Genomic DNA, 27,735 nt, shown 5'->3' with positions numbered 1-27,735 from the left:
AAAACAGATCAGGCTATACAAGAAATAAACAAAAACAAAAATATGTAAAAAATAAAATAACTAACTATAAAATTAACAGGTCCACAAAAACACACTTTTAAAGATGGGCAAAGCAGCGCGAAGACCACCTATAACAATGAAAGACGAAAAAATTAGCTAGTGCTTTTTTGCTTTTCCATTAAACATTTTTTCATGCGAGAGGCAAATTGGGTAAATGAGGGCTCCCTCGTATGATCAAATAAAGACAGGATGAGACTATCACAAAAGTAGTATTGAGTTTTAGAGTCCACAACTTTTTTTTAAACGCAATTTTCAGTTTGTTATTAATATGGGTAAAAATTCGTTATTTATAGAAGGCTCAAAACTTCCCGTCATTTTATTTTCAATGATTTTAGTACATTTTTTTTAAACGCATATGCTTTCTAACTTCAGCACAGTGCGATCTATTGCTCAGATGAACTTAACAGATCCAGCTGAGAACATATTGTGATTAATCGTGTTTAAAGCTTTACTAAAATGCAAAAGAGTAATTTAACTACACTGGAAGTTGTAGTTTGACAGTCTTGAAGGATTTTGACAAAATTGACAAAAGTATATATCTGAGGCGCCTCTCTATTATTTTAGAAAAAACTGGAGGTATGCTGGCTCACTGGAATTTAATATTTTAGCAACTGATTTTATAATGGCCTTGACAGAGCGACATATTTTATAGAAATTCCGTCTCCTTCAGTCGCGTTTGTGTATATTCTGTTTATAATCTGTAGGAATTCATCTTTGCTAATTGAACTAAAATTTAAATTATATGTAATATTTGGATGAACATTGGAATTGGAATAGTAATGGTTTATTTTATCAATTGAAACACTATCAACCACTTGTATCTTTGATATCGTGAAGTGAATTGCGCCTAGCTGCCCAGTCTTTGTTAAAATGCAAAAAACTAACTTCCGTATGTCGTGGATAAAGACGTATATGAGAGTCCATTTGTATTTGTAAGTATAAACCATATTTTCACTTTTTTTCGAATATATAGTAAAAAAGAAAGATATATGATTTTTGTAGTAAAAAAGAAATACGTAACACGTTTTTTGGTATAACTAGATTGTTATTGTTGCTTTTAAAAATTACGTATTCAAAGAAATGATTGGTAGCTAGCTTTAATGTATTCCCAAAAGTTTTCTACAAAAATACTTTATTTAGTAGAAGTAGGATTTTTGGATTTTTGGATTGGACATGACTGTTTAGCGAAATTTTGACAAATATTTAGTTATCTAATGTTTTTATAACTGTAAAAAATAGTTGGCGTTGCTATTGCTATTATCTGAAGGTAGCAATGATATTGTTAAATTATTAATTGTACTATTTTTTTATAGTATGCAAATAATATTTCATCACCGTAGGATTTTTACGTTTGATCTCTGGTATAGGTAAAAAATTATAGGATTTCTGAAGAACGGGTTTAATTATAATAATATTTTCATATAATAGAAATGCGTATTTGTTTTTTTTGTTCATTTTGATGATTGGAGGGTTTCGCTTCTTAATTACCCTGTTATCCCTTCTGAGATACCGGATAAAAATATTATATTTACTTAAAACACAAAATTGCCTCAAAACTTGTATATATTCTTCTATTGATAATAATAATAATAACAATAATAGCACTTTATTTCCAACACGTAACTAACATGACCCAATTACAGCAAATATTAAATATAAATCATACAATATATATACACAGGGGACGTAAAAACTAATTTTAAGTCTACTAATCTAAACTAAAAATAAAAAAGTAAAGAAGAAGAAGGAAAAAGATAAAACTTGTCAGTACGGATAAGTCGACACCAATCGAAGTTGCTGAAGTATCGCCTGGCGACCATCATAATATAATTCGCATTGCGATGATAGCTTGTTGAAGGTAACACACATGTTGTAAATAGGGTTTTGAAAATGGATATTGGATAACTGCGGTAAATGTAATTGTTCCAGAAGAAACGCGTATTGCACTAAAGTCTGTTCATAGACATAAGAAAGGGACTAACTGATAGGAATTAAGGAAAGACACGGGCAAGTTGTAAGAATGAAATATGGCAAAATAGGTTCGTACTTTGCTTAGAATTTAATTATTTGGGGTTTTCTTAGGAAAGATACCATATATATGTATTTATGTTTAATAAAAAAAATAAAATTACAAATTATGTTTATTACCGACTTAATTACTTAAAAGTATTCACATAATATATCAGTATCACTATCGCTATCATCGCCTGTTCTAATTATTATTTGTTCTATATTATTTGCAATATGGATATACGATGCTTATACTTTTTCTATATGTTTTGCCCAACTTTGTGGAGGGAAGTTAAAAACTTCGATTTCTATAAGTTTGAGGACATTGGAGTTAACACGGGGAAAAACAATGTTACGACGAATGGTAGATTTCAGTTGGTGCCAAACATGTTCAATGGGATTAAATATACAGTGGTAAGGCCTTAAAACTGTGTGCCCTAAATTTTTTGCATAATTATCACAGACTTATTCCTTTTGTAGGTTCAAGCTTTGTAGAACCTCAATTCATTGCTTTTTTTGTATAATGTTCGTGAAAATAAATGTCGTTATTATACATGTAGTTTTGGATTATTGCTTGTGTGTCACATGAGGAAGGGGTTTTAGTCAACTGTGATAACTTGCATTGTCCAGTACAATGACGCTATTAGGAGGAATGTTTGGAACTAGTTTGTTTTTAAAGCAACTTTTAAATAAACTAGCGGTGGTGTCTTCATGGTAATCCAGAGAAGAATCTTTAATATTTTTCGCAGACAGAGAAAGTCCATTTGGAAGCCAACCATCTTTAGAGCCAGCATGCAAAATAGTTATTCTTTTACCTCTTTGTGATGGCGCGTTTGTTTTACACTTATCAGTTGAATCAACCCAACCCTTTTCCGGGGTATCATAAGAGTCGCACCAAGTTTCATCCAAGTAAATAATTGGCCTTTGTTGTTCTCTGTAAATCCTAATTTTTTCTAGATATTCCAGTCGCCATGTCCGAATTCTAAACGATTCCATTAAAACTTGCCTTTTGTCAATTTTTTTGAATCTAAAACACATGTGTTGAATACACTTCCATAAGGTAGTTCTGCCACATTTAACACCGGTTTCGTCTTTCTCAAGCCTCTAAATTAAGATATCTAATGTAGGCACGCTTTGTCCCTCGTATAACTGGGAAATTTTACGCCGTATTATATCTTGATCACTTTCATCTACACTCGAGAAAATGTCAGCATCGCTTCTTTTTTTCCTCGCTGAAATGGGATTATTCACAATTTTCCATACAGTTGGAATTTTCGTCAATGTGGCCATTTCTTCTAAAGATGCTTGCTTGCTGGCACCACGTTCAATGAGAGTCAAATAAACATTGTTTATAACTTCCTTAGTCTCAATAGAATAGTGTTTTCTAAATTTGGGCGGGAGCATCTCCTGAGACACACTAGACTCGCACATATTTTGCATAATTCGCATACGATTCAACACACGCTGTATTATACACGAAATAAGAATGATTACTAATAAACTTAAACTAAGTAGTATACCAAACAAAAGAATATTAAACACAAGTAGGTATAAAATTATTTTCTATTACGGACCACAATTTTACCTGAATTTAAATTCGGAAACTTTAGGTAATAATCTTGTTGTATTGTATGTTAATGACCACCCTTGGATAATCCCACTCAAAAGCAATTGGTCACTTCCTTATATCTATGAACAGACCATAACTTAGAGAGAAATGAAACAGATTGCAAATCTCTGCGCAAGCTCAGAGGCAGGACAGCGAGCTAGATACTTCAGTAACCTTCTCTGCATACTCTCAATGGACTAAGTCTGGCAGTTATATATTGTTAAACATAGTCAAGCTGAGACCTAACATAACAATTTAACAGTAGCTGTTATTAATTTGTTATTGTAATTAAAGACTATAAGAGAAACCACATTACACTTGCTGATGTTAAGATGGGATTTATTTTTAGTACCCCACTCACTGACAATATTAGAGAGTCATGCCGTCCGTGATGGTTTCAATGCATAGATATAGTTTTAGGTCATCCGCAGACGATCAACGATATGAGATTGTCTTTAAATATATTGAACAGAAGTGGGCCAAGTTTAGAACCTTGAGCCACACCAGAAGTTGGTACAAACAAACAAATTTTTCAGATGGTTTTTCATTCAATAAGTGATATAATTTTTTGTAAACCTAAATACTTGTAATGCGGTTATTTATTTTTATACAGATATTTTATGCAAAATAAATAAAAACGGGAAACGGAAATTTCATTTTTTCCTATCCCAATGGTTGAGACATCCGGTATATCATGAGGGGGACAAAGGGCCCATAAACTTTTTGATTTATATTTTTTTTAAATGCGTGTATTTCCGATCCTGCTGGGTACCTAATTTGCACGGTGTTGCGTGCGATAACCTATCGCCGACTCGTAAATAACTCCTTAAAATTGCTCAATTTTGAATGAAAACGTAATAATATTGCACGTTATAATTTTACTACCCTCTTAACGACCGAGCCGCTTGAATTTCGCGTGGCTTTTAATTTATTTCCCGGGCGGCAGATAAGTAAATCAAAAATGCATTCACGCGAAATTTCAAACGCTGGAAAAATAAAACAAATTTACCTAGGATTATTGTCCCATACCACCTCGATATGTGCGTGGTCCCGTTTGGCCAGTCACTTGGAGAGAATTTTCCTATATATCCTGAATATAAAGTACCGAAACGAGCCGAGTAAACTTCAGCTTTAAAGAAAATCGCTATATTATATGTAATGATTTATAAGGGAAAGATTTTTATGGAGAATAACCCCTGTTTATAAGACTAGAAATTTATATGTTGACTCCGAAAGGATTTACGAGACGACAGAGAGCTCTTTTCGCTGAAATGATAAATTTTAATTGCAAAACATTTGTGGATGATACTCGCGCAAAATGCTATTTAAAAGTTTGCCAAATTTGAATTTGCTTAATTTATTGTACATATATACTTTAGGTTATTTTGTTCCACTCGTTACTTTTTTTTACTTACGTTTCAAAATACATTTGGGTTACCTATTAGATTATCAATTCCCTGAACCTTTTTTGATCGTTAGTTTTCGGATTCTGTTTTTAATCGACTTACTGCGCAGCCAATCTATCAATTTTTTCGTTTCTTGTCGACGCATTTGGTACACTTTCACTAAGTCTGGAATAATATCGTGCAAATAGTACCTACCATAGATTTTGACTGTGTTAACATACAAAGTTTTTTTACAGCACCAAGTTCAAGTACAACAAAAATGTATTCGATTAGACAAAATCTACAATAAGTAGGTATAAGAACGTAACACATAAAACAGACCGGCAAAAAAATGAACAAAAAAAATTGACCATTTAATATTATATATACAATTTTGACTTTATATTGTATTTCGATGATTTAAAAATTAATTAAAATTTATCACTTCCTTTTTGCGAATAAAATATTCTATTAAAAAAAAATTATAATTATAATTATAATTATTACATTTTTAAAGGAATGTCTAAAATTACAAGTAAATACAGTAAACACTTGGTAATTTAATTAAGCAATATCGTTGTAACCACCAATTTAATTTATTGTAATGTAGTTTTGGTTAGTGTCATTGTATTATAGACGTAAAATTACCTTTTATTAGACATTATTACTGTAACATTGTCATAACAGTGTTTTTTTTTTGTGTAACTTCAGTAACTTCACTAAAAACTGCATGATTATTTTTATAAATCTGCAACTTATTTAAATTTAAACATTTTAGTTGTTATGTAAAATTACAAACAATTAAAGTAAAAGTGGACAGTTAAATTAGAGATATTACTTTTTCCAAAACTTCTGGATTACTCCTGTGTTGGTTTTTGCTGAGTCGAAATTGCTGACGTTTCGCCAATCATCCTGTTGGCTCCTTCAGAGCTTGGCTGTTTTGTAAAAAGTATTACAGTAGCCTGTGGAAGTTTCTTTGAAAAATTACTGTTACTAGTCTTTTAGAGGTTATCGCTGTAATATGCTGGTGTTGTGATTCTACATGATTGTTTCTGTAAACACACCTTTTTTGTGTAACTTCAGTAACTTCACTAGAAATTGCATTTTAGTAAATCTGTAACTGATTTAAATTTAAACATTTTAGTTGTTATGTTAAATTACCAACAATTAAAGTGAAAGTGGCCAATTTAATTGGAGATATAAACTATATGCTACGAAATTGCCCCGCCGAACTACGATTTTTCGAAAGCAATCTTGTTACATCATACAGCGTAACCGTTGGTACAGATGCAATCAGCATACAAAAAAACGTTTTTATTTTTTGTCTGTCCGTTCTCTGTTCTCCGTTCTCTGTTCCAGGGTTTTTCGATTATAACTTCCGAACGGTTTGAGCTACACGCTTTTTGGACATTGCTATGAAACACGATAAGTGTCCGAAATTTGAAGCTATCGACTTTAAATTTTTCAGGCGGATAGCGTTTGGCACTCTCACGGAACTATTGAAATTGGGGAGGCTGGAGGGTCGGAAACTATATAAAAAAATTAAATATCGCGTTTGCAAGGGTCTAAGAAAAAATTCATTTATCGAAAACCGTTAATACAATCGCAAAAATTATTAAACGAGAACACGCAGCAGATTCAACTCCATAAAATTTTATTCCATAAAATTTTTCATGTATGTACAAAAAAACTGAAAAACGGGTCCCCCTATTATTGACTATAACTAAAAAACTGTGCTTCGGATGTCAGTTCATTTTACATGGCAATATAACCCGCATAAACGGCTATTTAAGATTTTCACCTGTTGTACAGGGTGTTCAAGATATTAAGTGCTATATTCAAAAATTAACAGGTATCTTAAATTTGCAGCTATCGACTTCCGATTTGGCAAAAGGGTAGAAGTCCACACCTGTATTTCATCTGTTGAAAAAGGACTTACTCATATCTCGCGAAGTATTTTTTTAAAAATTTTGAAATATTTTTTTTGCTATATTTTGACTTGACAAAAAAAAATATTTTCTCGAAAACTATTAACCCGATCGGCAACATATGTGAACCAGGAAATGCGGGAGATCCGGGGTCATAACTTTTATTTCAACCATTTTTTCCATTATTTACAGGGTTTTTCAAGTATAGAATTATAGAAAAAACACCCAGAAAATTGTTTTTTTTTTCGAGTAAATTATTAATAAATTAATAATAATACTAATATCTTCAGTTTTTGTTTATTTAGGTGGGTATAATAATTATTATAAATTACTCGAAAAACAAAACATTAAATATATACAATAAATTCATAGCTAGAAGTATCTATAGATAATAACATTTTTATTCTGAATTTCTAAATCTAATTCTGTTTCACATTTTTTATCAAATTTATAACACTGGGACTTAAAGTAAGAGTAACATTTTCTACTCTACTCTACCTGTGATTTTACTTGGTTCTATGGAGTTAAACGTGCAATGATATGGAGGAAGATGCAAAGCAGTATGCGCATTAAAATTATCGCATACATAGTGATTTTTATCTAAGTTGTGGAAATGTGGAAATTATTAGAGACAAGAGCAGAGTTAAGGTGTTTCAATTCTGGGTTCAATGACGTGGACTGAGATAATTTTACGACTCTGTAACCAAGAGAGTTGATAACCGATGATTTTTGGGCCGGATGGTGATGTGACTATTGATAAGAATATCATGGGAGATTGTTATTAGTTTCCATTTCAATGGTAAAATGTATGTTAGGATGTATAGAGTTTAAATGTCTAAGAAAATCTAGTAGGGATTCCTGACTTTGAGGCCAAATAAAAGTATCATCGACGTAGCGTTTCCATAATTTTGGTTTTAGGTGGAAGGTATCGAGAGCTTTCTTCTCAAAGTCTTCCATAAATATATTCACGATGACTGGTGATAGTGGAGAACCCATAGCTGTTCCCGACGTCTGTTCAAAAATTTGACCGTTATAAGAAAAATATGTTCCAGACAAGCATTTTTCAATTAAGGCGAGAAGGTTTGGTTCCAGATTCTCGAATTTCAATATATCTGAAATGATGGTGGGAGTGTCAGCAATAGGAGCTTTAGTGAAAAGGGATGTCGTTATGCTTTTTAATTGTTCAATGACGTGAAAGGAATTAAGTACGAAACAATCAGTTTTCCAGTAAGGGGTTTCAATAAAGAAGGTAGATATTTTGCTAGAGAATATGTTGGAGAACCAATGGTGCTAACACTAGGTCGAAGGGGAATCATGCTTTGTGAGTCTTAAGAAATTCGTAGAATCGAGGAATTTTACAGTCGAGCAGAAGCTTTAATGGCAGATTTGTAAGGTGTAAGATGAAAAAAAAACGTTTTGCAGTTTTAGATCTGACACACAAAAACTAGTTGCTAGTTACCTCTACATAGTACTTACCATGTATGAGCTCTTAATATTAATGAGAAGATTATCCTCATTACAGTTTTGCATTTTCGATTTCGTCTCATATATAAATAATCATATCTTATCAACAATAGATCGTTAAGCCAATTTTATTAATAATTTTTACAGGAAAACAAAAATGGTTTCCTATACTTGGATAAATCGATCCATTTAAGGAAAAATAACTTTTTGTTCTGAATTTTGTTATTAAAATTATTTATCGTGAAATGTTTTCAATTATTCTTGTAGGAAATTTAATGCTCTACAAAAAAGGCCTATTGTGGTTTATAGAGTTCTCGAACCATTTTGATGATATTTGCATTGAAATCCCAATGGGTACTTACATTCACAGGTTTGAATAAATATTTTCAATTTATTCATTTCATTAGTAAAGTTTGAGATTATTATGAGATTTTTACAACTTCCATTTGTTTGAAATGATTTTTGAGAAACGAAATGACTCAAATCCTTTCGAATAATCGAACTGATGTTCTTTTGATCGGTCTCGAATTTTTTAACCCTATCGGTGACAAGATATGGTTATTTATATATGAGAATAAATCAAAAATGCAAAACTATAGTGAGCATGATCCTTTTAGGTTTTTGAGTCAGATCCAAAAAAAATATTCATTTTCTTTGACCCACCCTAATAAGATGCCATGTTAGTCTTTTGGTGTCTATTAGAGTTTCATCTACTCCCATAGTACATGTTACTGTTTTAATTCTATCATGGTCTGGATGTTCTATTGCTACTTCTCCTCAGCCAGTTTATCATTGTGTTATCTTAGCTTAATTCTCTGGTTTTTGTGCCACGATTCTACGAGGGTATCCTATGTAATTTTTTTTTGTAAATTTCTTTGATAGAAGATTTGTAAGTATATTCCAGTTGTATTGAGAGCAACATCGACTCTCGCGAGTATCTATACGCTTATTTCGTATGCTACCTGACGCAACTTGAGCAAACACGAACATCAATCAAGAACAAATTCCCGGGGGCGCAAAACGACTATACTGAAATTAAAATTCTGATACAGAACCACGATGTGCATTCGGTGGTTTGTTCACAATGTCGGAGAAATGTGCGAGTAAGGGAAGTCCATTTAGTAAAGTGATGATAACTGAAGCCTCTATCTAAATCAGGATCGAATGCATACGCTATTCGCCATTATGTAAAATCGCATCCCACGGTGGTGTAAACGATAGCTATGCAGGCAAACACCTTCGGCACGTAATGATGTCGAAAGCGCTCTTAATAGATTTTATAGTTTACAACTATATGCCGCTCTACTTTGTCTGCAACTTTGTACTCTGCAATGAATAAATCTGCACTGACAAATTTCCATTTTCGGCCAGCTTGAAAAACTTGAAATTGTTAAAAGAATTAGAAGTAGCGTTATTATTATAAAAACCCACTTTATGCACACATTGTTTTAGAACTTTTTTGGTTTATTTAGTATCCAAAAAAATTGTTAAAAAAAAGAAATTGTTCCTTAGAATATACTTAGGGAACAATGATTGGGGTAGTCTAATTCAATTCCTTCCACTCATTCTAAAACAGCAAAAAAATGAGCCTTGGATAATAGCAACACTTCCATAAAACTTTATTGTTTCATCTCCCCGTACCTGCCATATTTGTAACACCACATCTCCCTAATGGTTGATTTTTGGCCCATCGTTTATATAATAAATCACCCATGCAACAATATCTAAACGTATATTTCCTTCGGAACAATTAAAACAATATTGTCACAAAATAATACAAAATCTACTTAATATGCCTTACTACAAATGTCGGGTTATTTGTCTCCTATTTTGCCCTCTTCATCGTCATCTTCATTCTTTTCAATCCCAGTACTGTAAAATGAGCGGTTAATGCTCCAATGCACTAGGAATCCTATAACTATTTTTCTATTAATATAAAAGTTGATGCATATTCTGACGTTGTCTCTTGGTGACGTTTATTCAGCACTGCTGATACAATAAATTCCAGACTATGACCTGTTTGGTGTTTTATTGAAGATTTTGAAGACAGTTTTTGTATATTTGAAGTAGCAATATGCGACAATCCATTCTTCAAAGTATGAATAGTTAATTGGTATGTTTTGGTTAGAGGATAGTAGAAATGAAGTAAAAGGTTTGGTTCGGGCAAGGGGTTAGGACAATGGCTATCCCCATATGGTATTGGGAGATAAGCCAAGGCTCGCGTAGGCAGGGACCCGTTCCTGAGTAGATCTCTATCGGGGTCACAGATGAGTATCTACCCGCTACCTTTTAATAGAATCCAATGTATATCGAAGCAAAAATCATTTTAAATGTTTTATCTCGTGAGAAACAAAAAGAAACAAACACCAAACTTTATGAAGTTTATGAGACATCCATCATATAAGATATGTGCTATAGTTATCACTAGAACGTGTGGAAAGTATACCGACTATTTTAAATTCGATTCTCATAAGTTGTATTTGTATTCCCTCAAATTTTATACCATTTTAAAATGGATTTTAAAAATGGATAAAAGCGAGATATAGTAAAACTTTATTATAAAAACGATTAAGAAAAAGACGACAACCTCATCGAACTATGTTAAAATTATTGGATAAAAATCTCGCTGAGTTTGCTTCGTTTGAAAAACTAAATCAAAAATATGAAGACAGAATAGATGAGCAAACTAAAGAAAATATAGTTAATGATGTAATACTAACATGAAATTATTTTATCCCTTTCAATAAAAGTTGGCATTTTGCAGATAAATTCATAAGCCAAGTTTACTCTGATGTAGGTGCTTCTTCTCGAGTGGTTGGACACGCCTAAACAAAAATGGTTTCAAATACTACAAAATTCATATCTCCCAAAAATTACATCCAGGTGATCCCGAAAGGTGATCACAATTTTGTAATTGGTACAAAGAAGACCCGATTTTCCAGCTTTCCTAGAAAATGTGATTTTAATAGATGAAAGCACTTTTACAAATTGTGGAATATTCATTCAAAACAATAAACATATGTGGAGCATTAACAACCCTAGACAATTTTTAGAAATTCGAAGGCCAGTTCGATTTATTATTTATTTTAATTTTTATTCGTTACAATTTTCTATTATTTATTATTATATATAAAGACAAAATTTTGGGTCCTCGTTTTGTTAACAGCAATTTGAATTAAGAATAGTATTATTTGTTTTTGACGTCAACGCTTGAAGACTATTTGCATGATATACGTTTGATCCGCTATAACAGCATGTGGTTTCAACAAGATGGCGTCTCGTCTCATAAAACAATACAGTTATCTAATTATCTTTCGACAAGTTTTGGTGACAGATGGATCGGGAATAATGAACCAGTGAGATAGAGAGCCAGGTCTCCAGATCTCAGTGTTCTCGACCTGTGTTTATGGGGTACACTTGTAATTTATTAATCATCTTCACCAATATTATTGTTAGCTTTTTAAAAATATGAGGTTTCGCATTAATTGTTCCGCAACTTTGCCGTAATTTAAATTACCCTGTATCTCTTACCGTTACCGAGATCCTAACGGCGAGAGTCGAATTTGAAACCCCCGGTATAAATCGTTTCTGAGTGCGCTATAGTTGAATAAAGAGAATCTGCGTCTAGGTAATTTTATCGGAAAAAATTGTAACCGCTAGATTAAATTATTCTGTCTAAAATTATTTTAATTTAGGCAGCACTAAAATCAGATTCGAACATTCGCAGTGAACATCTGGCCTATCTTCTCGCAACAGAGCTAAACTTAAAATTGAATTGGCAGTGTCTAATGAAAGATCAAAAGAGATGCCTTCATTATTGTTACAAAGAATTCCCAAATTGCATTAAGCTCGTGACAGTAAAACGATAAAGCGGGGCCCATATTTTAAGAGATGCATTTCGGGATCTGATTGTTGGGGGGTGGCTCGCTGTGAACGTGGATTTGGGTTACAACAAAGGGAGAGGGAGGACGTGCAACTGCAAGGAAACACGATACAAATGAAATATCGATGATGATACGTGTAAAGCCATTTTTAATGCGATATGTCGATTCGTAACAACATTAATAGTTTTAAATGCAAGAAATGTTACCCTTGTTCTATCGAACTCAAAATTATAATGAAACCACTTTTAAAAATTGTTAAAAAGTTACAAGAGTTATCATTATTATTAAGATTTTTGTAATGGTAATTGTAATATAAATTTTATTTCTTCTCTATCTCTTCTTTTGCCAAAAATTGTTAAAATAAGCACATAGACACATGACTGACCTTTTTCATCTTTTGTAAAAAAAAAGTTTATATAGACACATAGACACACGACTGGCTTTTCTCCCTTCTTTAGTAAAAAATTCTTAAAATAGATACATAGTCACATAGACACATGTTTGACTTTTCTCTCTTCTTTTGTAAGAAATTGTTAAAATAGTCACAGAGAAACATGGACACATGATTGGCTTTTCTCTTGTCTTATGTAGAAAATTATTAAAATAGACACATAGACACATACACACATAATGGGCTTTTCTCTCTTCTTTTGTAAAAAATTATTAAAATAAACACATAGACACATGATGGACTTTTTTCTCTTCTTTTGTATTTTTTTTAATAGACACAAACGTTATTATTAAGAATTTTTTATGGTTGTTATTATGTGGTTAAAATTATAACTTTATTTTAATAGTCTTAAAACTGATCAATCGAGTGAATGGATTTTCTCTCTTTTTTAAATTTACTTTTAATTATTAAAATATATACATAGACAAATAGCACATAGACACATGATTGACTTTTCTTTCTTCTTTTGCAAGGGAATGTTAAAACAGGCGTTTCAAAAATTTTTTATAATAAACACATAGACACATGATGGCTTTTCTCTCTTCTTTTGTAAAAAATTGTTAAAATAGACATAGGCGTTGTTATTATTACTAAATTAGTATTAAAACTAATCAATTGAATGAGTGTATTTTCTGTCCTCTATTGCAGAAAAGAATTAAAACAGACACAGAGACACATGATTGGCTTTTCTCTCTTTTTTTGTAAAACATTGTTAAAATAGACACATAGCCATATAACTGACTTTTCTCTCTCCTTTTGTAAAACATTGTTAAAATAGACACAGAGAGACATCGATCCATAATCGGCTTTTGTCTCTTCTTTTGTAAAGAACTGTTAAATTTGTACAGTGAATGTCTTTTCTCTCTTCTTTAGCAGATAATTATTAAAATAGACGCATAGACCCATGATTGGTTTTTCTCTCTTCTTTTGTAAAAAATTATTCCAATAGAAACAAACGTTATTGTTATTAAGAATTTTTATGGTTCTTATTGTGTGATTAAAATTACATCTTTTATTTTTAATAGTCTTAAAACTAATCAATCGAATGCATGGTTTTTGTCTCGTTTTTAAATTTATTTTTAATTATTAAAATATATACAGAGACAAATAAGACAAAAACAAATTTTTTGGTTTTCTCTCTTCTCTTATAGAAAATTATTAAAATAGACATGATTGACTTTTCTCTCTTCTTTTATAAAGAACTGTTAAAACAGACACATGGACAAATGATTGGCTTTTCTCTCCCCTTATGTAGCAAATTATTAAAATAGACACATAGACACGTAGACACATGATTGGCTTTGTTTTCTTCTTTTGTAAAAAAGTATGAAAATAGACATAAGCGTTATTATTATTAAGAAACTAGTATTAAAACTAATCAATTTAATGAATGTATTTTCTGTTTTCTTATACATAGCCAAATGATTGACTTTTCTCTCTTCTTTTGAAAAAAAATGTTAAAATAGACACAAGCGTTATTATTACTAAGAATATTGTAATGGTAATTATTTTGTTGTAAAAATTATAACTTTTATTGGTTAAAGATCTTTTGAGCACCGACCAATGCGGTTAGAGATATTTTTGGCAAGTTTAATAAGATTGAAAGTTCGCATTCGTTGCAATTTTTATCCTAAGCTGCGAGTAATTTGAGCAGGGTTGTTAGAACGGTCCACAGATTTCCCTGGTAAGTGTCGAATTGGACACCAATATATAGTCCCAGCACAGTTCAACTATACTTAAGGCGTCTAACCCCTATTGTTTTCACGGCATATAATTAACTATATTCGCAACGTGATTAGAATATTAGTTGTCCAGGGTGAAGCGGGCTAATATTCACACCAAATATTCGCCACGCGTGTGTGTCGTTATGGAAATCTAGCTAATCAATGTGAAAAAATCAGAACTATAGACTGGTGTATAATTATAATATTATAATACTCAAAAGTCCCACTAAAATTCGGATATATTATTTTCAATTGCAAATATACAAAAACGGTGTTACGCAATATTCTTTTAATCTAAGCCTTAGGCATGTAAAGACTGTACCAGTTCTATACTCAATGAATGCCGCATTCTGTGGGAATTTCTATCAATACTATAAAAGTATCTAAGTCAATGAATAGAAACATCTTTTTTCAGCATTTTGTTTTTTTATTCACGTCTTTATATCGCTGATCAAATATTAAACAAATAAAAAGTCAAAATCACTTTGATATAAACGACTCAGCGATGTTATATATGAAATATTAGTTTGATATTCATGCTCCATTAAAAACAGTTAGAATTCAGAGACCCCCAGCCCCTTGGCTTACCGAAAACCTTAAACTTTCAATAAAACTTAAAAATAGGTCACGTTTAAGATACAAACATCTTAAGTCAGATGTTACTTTAAACGAGTATCGAGAATTACGAAATTTTGTGAACTCCTGTACATTTAAAGCTGATCCTAACAATTTTTGGCGTACTTTGAGGAGACTTCGAGTGCACAGTAATCCTACTTTAATGGTTGAAAACAATTTTGGCCAACCTAATAGTTTTAATGTTGCCTTTACTTTTTTTTGGAGCTGTTGGTGGTATTGATCAGGGGTTTGTGTCGGCAAATTATATTAATAAACAATTTGGTTCTAATTCATTCCGTTTTGCTAAAGTTTACCCTGAGAAAGTTAATAAAACTTTAATTAGTATTAAAACTAACGTTCATGGCTTAGACAATATTGATATAAAAATTATTCTTTTGACTACTCCACATTTAGTCGATCATATCACTTTCCTTATTAACAAGTGTCTGCTGACCGGGGTTTTTCCGGACTCATGGAAGCAAGCTGAAGTTATACCAGTTCCAAAGACAGAGTGTCCAAGTGGCACTAAAGATTTTGGACCAATCAGTTTGCTGCCAACCATCCCAAAGATTATTGAAAAAACTCCAATAAGACCCCGTCGTACTTGCTTGATAAACTTTGCATAGGAAATGATATTCATAATCGAGACACCCGTCATTGTTTAAGATATTGCGTTCCTAGACACACTTCGGTTACTTTCCAGAGATCTTCTTCTTTAAAAAAGCGTTAATATTGTTTATTAGATACGCCCGTAAATAGCAAAAGCGTATGAGTTTATGATGTGTTGGTGCTGTTGTTCTTGTGGTTACATGGAAGAGCGCAAATTGCGAATGTCACCACTCTTGTATTGTTAGTTATATTGTAATATTTTGATTTTCAATAAAGACAGTTTATTATTATTATTATTATTATTATTATTATTATTATTAGTCCATATTTCATAGATAATGTTCCCTACAACATCCAAGGAGTTGAAAGTTGATCTAAGCTACCAACTTATTTGATCCCACAATTTTTCAACTGGGTTAAGGTCTTAATATTCACCGCAGTGGAATAATTTTCTCCCATGCTTGCAAGTAGGTGATCTGGCATTATAAATCTCCTCTTATAATCTGGCCAACTTATCCGTTTGACATTAGATTTCTGATTAATTTATATTTAAAGTAGTGTATGCTGTCCTGCACAGAATATTGTGGTAAAAATACAAAAGCTAATACTAATTTAAATTTTACCTAATTTAAGGTGAATGCGAGAGGACCACCCGAGTGAGAACATTAAAAATGGTATTCCCAAAATAGCGGAAGCTTGTTAAAACATTTAAACAGAAAATCCAATAGGAAAGGCAAACGGGAGTGAAATAAAATAACAGTTTTGTGTGGCCATCTTATGTTTCCTAATATGCCACCTGAGATCAATTTGATATTTTATTTACACCCCCCTCGAGATATCGTAGAAAAACCTACTCCCATAAACAAAAGGACAACCTAATAGGAATAATTTATAACGCTGTACGGGACATATTTCTTTAGAACAATCGCACTGGGAGGGTGATTTCATATTTAATTCAACAAATAGACACCTCTTGTGTTTTTTTTTTCATCTCAGTGGATTTACAATAATCGTTATAATAATAATGATAATGATAATGAAAGTATCACTAACCTGAGCCTTATTAATATTAATAAATTAATCTTCAAATAGATACTTGCATATTATGTACGATTCTTAACAAGCAATCAATGAAAAAGATTTCTATAGTATTTGAAAACCGTATAAAACTTTCTAAACCTTCACCTAATAATATTTATGCCTTATTGTGATATGACGGAAAAAATAAAAGGTACAGTCGTGTATCCACTGAGTAAAGGTGTATGTTCCAAAATCGCCAAAAAGATGTCAGTAGTAAATAGAAGAGATCCAAGCATCGAACCTTGTGGAACACCACACGAAATTGTCAACAAAAAAGGGAAACGTTACTTAATTGAAGGAGAATTGTGCTTATTTTGAATGTGAAAATCATTTTTTATGAAGGATCAACCAAAATATTTATGTCAAGATTTATTTTATTACAATCCAACAGTATGCAAAATTATCGCGCCCCGTTTTATGCCGATGTTCTGTATCTCAAAAACAAGTAATATTTTCTACAGTATTTTTGCAATTGTTATTAATCCAAATTAAATCAAATAAATATTAGTAACCATCGTAATTATCGTTTTATCGTTATGATTATATAAAGTATGACTCGCGTCATAACATATACAGTGGACGCCGAAAATATTATATTATATTAATTAACTAAATGCATTAAATGCGAACTATAGTCGGTATGATTTGTGATGGCATAGTCGGCAATAAAATGCCGGACATGAAAGGAACAACATTAATTTTGATAAATAAATAAATACTTTTTAATCAAACCTCGTATGAATTACGCGTGGACAAATAATTCGAAAATGGATTTAAAAAAATGATGTTAAGTGCCAAAAAAGGAACTTGGTATCGACATCTACTTTTCGACTCATCCTGTTATTTTAAAGTCCAACATCTGATTTTTTAGACGGTAGTTGTCGGTAAGATTGTGTGACTGCCGCAAATATGAAGTAACCGGAAGTTCGATTTAGTTGATGGCTGGAGAAGTGAATTTTTATGTGGGAGTTTCTCATTTCTTTAAAAATCGCTCTAAAATGGAATGCCACAATTTCAATAAAAACTCTTTCCCCGGCGGAGTCCTTTCTATTGTCTTCTAAAATTTGAGTGTGTGAAAGTGTGAAAACATGAGTAGAGGACAAAAACAGGGCCATAAACCCGTTAACGCATAGGTACGTCTGTTTTAGCATTCCCCACATATGGTATATTTCTAAACATCCAGTTTCGACCTAAATGATAAGGATAATAGGATAAGAATAAGGATAATAAAATTGTTTATTATACTATTTACAACTCTTCTGCGAGTTTAATTTTTAAACAACCGACGCTATATATTATAAGTTAATATTGTAGTTCCAACACATTAACAAATGTCACACTGGGCTTGATTTTTTCAATCATTTTTAAAATATTTCGATAACCGCTAAGAATACAATATACCATTGACAAAAAGATGTGTTCGCACGAAATTTTTTAGGGATCCATTAAAAAATAGAGGTCCAACCCAACTCAGCGAGGTTTCTATCAAAAATGTGCGATACTAGATCAGAGATAGATATCGTTTTAGTAAAGTAATAAAGTTTTATCATATACGACTGGATGGATTTGTGTATTTTCTGTGTAATAATAGATCAGGGTGTCCTCAATGATATGCGAGTATTTTAGTAGAATCTTCATGAAAAAATTATTATAATTTGTTAAATAAACTCTTCCAATACCAAAAAATCGGAAAATATTGCCAAGAGTAAATCATATTTAGTTTGTTTGTGGATGAAATATGTTCATCATCAGAGCCAAAATTGGAACTGCTTCTACCAGAAAATGATCCTTCGCCAACATTAATAAGAAGTGGTGGTTTCGTTGTATCAAGTGTATTTCTCTTTTTCCCAGTATTATTTTATTATATATTCGGTATGTTTTATACAACTGATCCACTTTTGTTTGATAAACGTCTGGAGAACTGCCTTCCAAACAGATACTACTGCACTATTATAACAGATAATAATTTTATAAAAAAATATTTTGCACTGAGCCCACACCAATTCAATGGTATTTAATGTATAATGGTAAGAAGGTAATCCAATAGTCCAATATATCACACGAAGACAATAAATAAAGTTTTCAATCCACAAGAGTAACCTCTCATTTGGAAAAAAGACCATACATACTGAATACTATTAGCTAAACTATAAACTACTTAGACAACGTAAAACTATACCAAATTCTATCCTTGAATGCATTTTTTAAGAACCTTGGTAGAACCAAAAAAAAACTAGAAAAAGAAAAGAAAAACCATTAATAAGTCTGGATTTTGTTTCTAGAAAATAAATAATAATTCTTAGAATACTAATTTCAACCTAGTAAGCATACAGAGTAAATCGTACCGACTATAATAATGGTATAGCATTTATATAGGAAAATCTCATTAGCAAAAAATATATTTTTTACACGTATTAAAGGCATTTTGTATTAAAATGATTTTACTTTCAGCCGCAATTTTTACAAACACTCTGTACACAAACAAATTTTTAAAACGAATATTGCCGACAAAAATCCCTGACTGAACGCGTTTGTGACATGGGTTTTGTCCAGTACTGATATGTTCACACTCGAATATAAGACGACAATGGAAAATACTTTCTTGGAGAAGAAACGGCTTTTATTGTAATTGTGGCATTCCATTTTATGGATGAGAACCTGCAACATGAAAATCTATTCGCTAGCGATCAAAACCATACTGGAGATTTGAGTGAATATCTTTTTTCGTAGACTATAACAAAATCACGATGTATGTTGAGGAGGGTATATCTACATTTCTTTATGGACCATATACCAGGTGGCATAATTAAATGGGTACTCCTGTGAAACAGTTCAAGATAGTCATTAAAAATTTGAAAGAGTCAATATCGGCTAAAATTAATAACCTCTTAAATAATAAACTAATATTTGTTTAAGCCATCGTTGCATTTTTTAAATATAGAGTACCAATCAAAAATTTAAAACAGGAAGAAAATTGAACTGTAAATCTATATGACAATTATTTTATATAGGGAAGCCAACTTTCATAATTTATTCAAATAGTTATTAAAAATTATAATACCACTCGTTCAAAACAAGCCTTCCATTTTAAGAAGACTGCTCAATTTTCCGGGACTCCCTGTACATTTTTTTATTTATTATAAAACTACACTGAATTTACACACACTAGATGGAAATTACATTTTCAATAATTGGCGAATGCGCTAGGTTCTCCAAATATTAAACCTTGTTGAAGGTATGCGGGAGAAAAAAAAATCGTTTGTGTGACCCTGGCGCATCCGGCATAAATTAAAATGTCTAAATAGGAATTTTTAAAAGCTATACAGATATACTTTAATCACTGTCTGAAACTTAATAAATCCAAAAAAATGAAAACTATCTTAAAATCTATTTAATACCTTTCAAACTAAAATTAGCATCGTTTATTGTGTGCTTTTTGTTACTTTGTGCAACAAATTTTTATGCAGAAGATTAAATCCCTATCTACGACTCGGCAAGTATAAATAAATATTTAATAAATACAAGTAAAAAAGTTAAAATATTAATCCAAGAGATAGATTAACCAAGTCTTAGCAACTGTAGTAAAGCATCATCTAGATGACTTGAATATAATATGTTACAATTTGAGATTGGAGAAAAAGCTAAGCCCCGCAATACGGTTGCTGTACGCTGCGTACTTTGAAAGCGACAACTTTTCGATATTAAAGGTGCGGTCAAAATTCGGCGAAATAGAATAGCCCTCTGTACGGATACATTAATGATAATCGTATATTGTAAGTGAAGAAAAATTAATTTTTGAACTACACGATTAATTATTTCCTCATATCTGAAAAGTAAATAGAATTGGTAACAACAAACAAATTAAAACAGCACAATAAAAAAACCTACAAACAACAACAATAAAAATAAAAAGAGGAAAATTGTATCTAACACTATGCTAAATATCGGTAATAACAATTTAATGTTGACACTTCTTTTTTTATTAGTGTTATTGGTTATTCTTATCATAATGCATATGATATTTTAAAGCAACTTTTTTAGTTCAAAGATGTTGATGCAAAACCGCCGCTCGTAGAAATGACAATCCCCAATTTTGTAAGTTTAATAAACCATATTCCCCAACAAACCATAAGAGATTATTTCACGGAACTGTTAAATTTCAACGGCATTAACTTTATTGATGCAAATAAATAAAAGACTTATGGAAACATTGTAAAATACATACGCATTTAGTGAGTAACACACTATCAGCATAACGCTGACGCCAATTCAAATTTAGACGAAATGTGACAGTTTAGAATGAGATATTTGGTGGGCACTTTATTATTGTTTTCAGTTTTTGTAACTTCATGTAAGTTATATATATATCGAAACGTATAATTTTTTGAAAGAGAAATCTTCCAACATCGGCTTTTACAAATAATTTTGTTAAAATTATTTAAAATCCAAAATCCTATGGGCAAAATTTTTAAAAAACGACATTTTACTTATAATTTAAGTCAACGTATAAACCTAGAAGTAAATTTTCCCACTCTTCTTAAATTATATAATTAATTCTCTTCTAAAGTAATAGATATTAATAGTCTAGGCAATCTTCAACTAATCACGTATCAATACTACTTCAAAATCTGTATATATTAATCAAGCTTCTAATAAAATGGCCTATGTTCAAACGTCAATTTTTCGAAATATAGAATACAAAATCAAATATTGCACATGGTTCTCGCATATGTCACTCGTATAAGCGCTAATGCGAATTAGGGTAACACTGATAGCATTCTATTTCATACCATTTTACTCTGGTGTAGTTACTTCTTTTTATAACAGACACAAGGAATGCAATTTCTGAGCTGTCCCCTACAAGCATCAACATCAGACCTAATTAGCCTATTTATATATAAAATGTCTGTTTTATCGAATATTACCTTTAATTTTACTAATCAAATCTTAGTTGGTTTCATCATCTATTCCGCACCCAAAAAACTACCAAACTGGGTGAGATTTCTATTCAGTGACAAACACAGCCATTCTTATCTTGATTCTTGCGGCAAAATCAATTTGGACACATTCGCGATAACCTAACACTGTTTCAAACGTCTTTTTAATTAAATCTTATAATAGCACGTTTTTCTTTACAATTGCAGTTCGATTTTAACAACACAGGGCTTAAACTTTCAATCAATAATATAGGCAAAATGTTATAAATGAAAATTTCGAATTTTTGTGAACTACAAGAGTAACGTGTAACATATTCCTATGCAATTCTGACTATCCGATGTTGAAAAACTAACCACACTCGATGGGTATGTTCGAGAAGTTACATTATACCCGTTTTGGATAATTTCCGACATCTTGGCGCGGTTTCTATAGCGCCTTAATTGTAAAATTATATGTACGGTGCACAGCTTATGTTAAAATGTCATTTATCTGTGACGCATTAAAATCAAAGCCTTCTATACTCAAAGGGGACAAAATTGACGCGTTAAATTGGTACAAGCAGAATTATATTTATCCAAATATTCAGCTATCTATTTTTAAAATAATAAAAATTTCTAGACAAAGATTAGTGAATTAGAGAGTTAGATAGAAGCCAAAGTTGTTTAAAACGGAGCTACAGAGGTGTACTTTTGATTTCGTATTAAAAAAAAATCCAATGACCATTTGAATTTTATTGTATTTTGATCTTTAGGGTTTATGAAGAGTTGAATCAAAAATTATTTAAGGCAAGAATGAACGATTTTATTAAGTTTGAATGGAATTCAGATATATATTTTTTGAACAATATTTAATATTGAGTTTTTAATTAATTATAACATGAAGGCTGAACTAAAATTGCAAGCGATAATACATTAGAATTTAATCTAAAAAAAATATATTATAAAAACAAGGTATTGAGGTAGGCAAATTGGAATTGAGATAAAGAAAAAAAATATACAGGGTGGTTAAAAATAAAAAAATCTTATCTGCATGGTATAATAGATTAAATCTGCAAATGCAATTTTTTTAAGGAAATCAGTTGCGTGCCACTCACTATCTATGAACAAATAATATTTTGGTTAATTAGGTCCCCACTGCACTATTTAAATCGAGAACTTTTTTGTAAAAAATGAAATATCTATCTGGAACATCTACCAACTAGAGCCCTTCAGAAAAAAAAGAAGACTGTTCTTTTTACGTTTACAGTTTTATTGAAATAACATAGCATCCTAACAACAAGATAAATAATAAACGATTCTTATTTAAAGTTATTTTATTTATTTAAGTTTACGCTTTTCGTATTAGTACTTCGATTTTTGAAAGTATTTTAATAAAACAGATAGACATCTACTTAAGTATTTCAATTTCTTTTCTTACTTTTATTGTGATTTGTATTTTTAATTGTAAAACATCAAAATCTGGTCAAAATTGCAAATACATCGAGACTGAACAAAAAATATTCTTTTAATCGTGTTTTAAAACAAAAAAATATATCCATATGCTGCATTAGAGAACAAAATTCTCAAATATAATATCCGTCAGGAAAGAGTTAATTGAAAATTGGAATTACCCCCACGAACGAAACGGAAAATATCCTGTATCCTGTTTGCTATACAGGGTGATTCACTTTCGGTGTTCTACTAAAAAATCACTTGTTGAAGTCGGTATGTGAATCGAAAAAACAATTTTTACTCTTGAGTCAGAAAGAACATGTGGAAAAAAGTTCTACAGGATGGAATCCCTTTACATCATACAGGTTTTCCGGAAAATGTTCGTATATGGTATAAACTCTAATAACGATTACAAAAAAGTGTTTCTTTTTAAATACAACTCCAATAATTTACCCTCAATTTATTATTATTTATAAAATATTTCACTCACTAAGCGTAGATTGAACATTGTTTATAACGGCGGAAAAACGAATCAAACAGTTTAATACAACCAAAAAAAGGTTCTTTTGGCTTACAACTTCATTCTTTGAATGCCTATCAGGATGTTGGCAATCAACCAAGTGCTAAGGTTCTTTAACCAAGAAATTCTTCTTTTGCCAGGTCCTCACTTTCCTGGAATTGTTCCTCGGAACATTTCGTTTCGTTCATTTATCGCACGATCTACCCAAAAGATTCTCAGTATCTTGCAATAGAGCCACATTTCGAACACGTTTAATAGTTGCTTCTGCCAAGGTCCAAGGTCCATACTATAAAGTAGAATAGAAAAGTCATAGCAGTGAAGAATTCTTATTTTTGTACGTATAATCGTCGCATTTTTTGATCCTGATACCATTACATAGAAGAAGACATTCAAGAATCTAAATTGTGACGGAGAAAGAATTAATATTAGCGCACAGTACTAATACTAGTAGTACTAACAGCAAACAACCCAACGAGTTGATTGAAATGATCGAAAAACTAAATAGGTAAACTCAAAGTATAGGACCCAAAACGAATGACAATATAACCAAAATCATCTAGAAATAACACTACAATCAGAAGAGCACAACATACAACATACATATATCTGGGAGAAAAGGTCAAAATGGAAAAAGAGAATTTAACAGCAGAAAACAAGATTGCCTAGGTAGCATTTGGAAAGCTGAATTTTATCCCAAAGAACAAAAAATATCCAAAATACCTAAAAACCAGAGTTTTTAACCCATGTGTATTGCTAGTACTTACGAATGCTTCACAAGTACAGACATTTGAAAAAGATAATGTAAACAAAATAAAGAAAACACAAAGACTTACGCTAGGGATAAAACTAAACAGAGATGTAAGCTAAATTTGAGAAATGCAATATTAAATTAAATCCAGTTCTTAATAAAAATTATACTACATCTAAACAAAGATTATTAAGGTGCTTTTATCTAAAATTTAATATATTTTCTTTTTTTTTCAAATTTAATTAATTAATAGTACTAATTAAGTTTTCATTCAAAACATCTAAGTGTCAACCACAGTTAGTATCCGAATTGGTAATATAATATAGGATATTCAATTAAAAATAATAAATCCACAAATCTGCACTTCCCTGCAGTATTTAAATACGACATTCAACGTGAATCACCATGTATTCGAAAAACCACGTCTCGTCTTAGTACCGGGTACTATTATTAAAGAATAACAAGGTTGTTTTGCCGGAACTACTTTCATCTCTCGCATATCGGTGATGACTTTGTATTGTTAACTCGATTTCTCTTTTCCTTGGACTTTCTTTGTTTTCCTTACGCGATGAATAAATTCGGTCGTTACTTTAGTCTGGTCGATTGAATGCTTTAAGCCGAATTAAATTTAAATTTTTTCCTCTATTAAATATGGGCAATTAAAATACTTGCCAACGATATCAACAAATTAAGATTCCGAAAATGATATGCGCAATACATTTTAACATACTCATATCGCATCACTAAAGTAATCAGATCGGTAGTTTTTACATTTACAACAAAAGTGAAGAAACAAGCAGAATAATTGACGTTGGTTTTTAAACAATTAACCCAAATGGAATCCAAAAGATTTGTAAATAGCATTACAGGAGCCTATGAAAAATTCACCCTGAGTGACAATCGAGCTCTATATAATTGCAATTAAATATTTAGACCACTATATATATATATATATATATATATATATATATATATATATATATATTCTCACGTATTGATTCACGGATGGAAAAATGTGATGACACTATATTCCGGGATATCATCCGTTCGCTCGTTGAACTCCGACTGGAATCCTGCATCCGACTGGAATCCTGCAAATCTTGCATCCGACTGGAATCCTGCAGACGTTTCGCCAAAATCTCACTTGGCATCTTCAATGCTCGCGCTCCGAAAACACTTCGAACACTGGGAGGTTATCGGCGGTGCGTGAGGTATTTATACTCTGCGCCGGAGATGGTAACGGTGCTGCTTGTGCGTGGGGGGAGGTGGCTCCGCCCCCTGAATTGTCGCGTTGTTAATTTCGCCCGATCGTAGTTGCGATGTCCCCGTTGGCTGCTGCGCATCGCTCTGCTGTTTGATTATCGTTCTCCACGTGTTGGATAAATGCAGAGCGTCGTCTCTCGTATTGAGGTGTCCGGACTTTTCTATTTCGATGGCCTCTCGTATAATCCTAGTCCTAAAATCAGGAATATTAGCTATTTGTTTGCAAGTGCCGAAATCAATTTTATGGCCTGTCTGATGTTGGTGCTGAAACAAAGCAGATGTTGTTTGTTTGTTTCTGCCAGGCTCGAGGAACATCGTTTAGCCATAAGAAACAAACAAACAACATCTGCTTTGTTTCAGCACCAACATCAGACAGGCCATAAAATTGATTTCGGCACTTGCAAACAAATAGCTAATATTCCTGATTTTAGGACTAGGATTATACGAGAGGCCATCGAAATAGAAAAGTCCGGACACCTCAATACGAGAGACGACGCTCTGCATTTATCCAACACGTGGAGAACGATAATCAAACAGCAGAGCGATGCGCAGCAGCCAACGGGGACATCGCAACTACGATCGGGCGAAATTAACAACGCGACAATTCAGGGGGCGGAGCCACCTCCCCCCACGCACAAGCAGCACCGTTACCATCTCCGGCGCAGAGTATAAATACCTCACGCACCGCCGATAACCTCCCAGTGTTCGAAGTGTTTTCGGAGCGCGAGCATTGAAGATGCCAAGTGAGATTTTGGCGAAACGTCTGCAGGATTCCAGTCGGATGCAAGATTTGCAGGATTCCAGTCGGATGCAGGATTCCAGTCGGAGTTCAACGAGCGAACGGATGATATCCCGGAATATAGTGTCATCATATATATATATATATATATATATATATATATATATATATATATATATATATATATATATATATATATATATATATATATATATATATATATATATATATGATGACACTATATTCCGGGATATCATCCGTTCGCTCGTTGAACTCCGACTGGAATCCTGCAAATCCTGCATCCGACAGGAATCCTGCAGACGTTTCGACATTTCACTTGACATCTTCAATGCTCGCGCTCCGAAAACACTGCGAAGACTCGGATATCCCGGAATATAGTGTCATCACATTTTTCCATACGTGAATCAATACGTGAGAATATATATATATATATATATATATATATATATATATATATATATATATATATATATATATATATTCTCACGTATTGATTCACGGATGGAAAAATGTGATGACACTATATTCCGGGATATCATCCGTTCGCTCGGTGAACTCCTACTGGAATCCTGCATCCGACTGGACAGTGTTCGAAGTGTTTTCGGAGCGCGAGCATTGAAGATGCCAAGTGAGATTTTGGCGAAACGTCTGCAGGATTCCAGTCGGATGCAAGATTTGCAGGATTCCAGTCGGAGTTCACCGAGCGAACGGATGATATCCCGGAATATAGTGTCATCACATTTTTCCATCCGTGAATCAATACGTGAGAATATATATATATATATATATATATATATATATATATATATATATATATATATATATATATATATATATATATATATATATATATATATATATATATATATATATATATATATATATATATATATATATATATATATATATATATATATATATATATATATATATATATATATATATATATATATATATATATATATATATATATATATATATATATATATATATATATATATATATATATATATATATATATATATATATATATATATATATATATATATATATATATATATATATATATATATATATATATATATATATATATATATATATATATATAATATATATATATTATATATATATATATATATATATAGTATATATATATATAGATTTATATATATCTATATTATATATATATATATATATATTATATATATATATATATATAGTATATATCATATATATATTATATATATATATATATAT

At 31.5% G+C, this 27,735-nt stretch overlaps 1 protein-coding gene across 1 annotated transcript in view; it reads left to right on the top strand.

Annotated features, from left to right (window-relative positions):
- LOC132695765 (serine-rich adhesin for platelets-like) overlaps nucleotides 1-27,735 on the top strand; it is a 67,811-nt gene that overhangs the window by 7,164 nt on the left and 32,912 nt on the right. The gene's annotated exons all lie outside the window — the stretch shown is intronic.

Source organism: Cylas formicarius, unplaced genomic scaffold (genome assembly GCF_029955315.1).
Source record: "Cylas formicarius isolate icCylForm1 unplaced genomic scaffold, icCylForm1.1 PGA_scaffold_12__32_contigs__length_19106922, whole genome shotgun sequence".
NCBI lineage: Eukaryota > Metazoa > Arthropoda > Insecta > Coleoptera > Brentidae > Cylas > Cylas formicarius.
The sequence above is the reverse complement of the archived record's forward strand: the minus strand, read 5'-3'. Positions and strand labels throughout refer to the sequence as shown.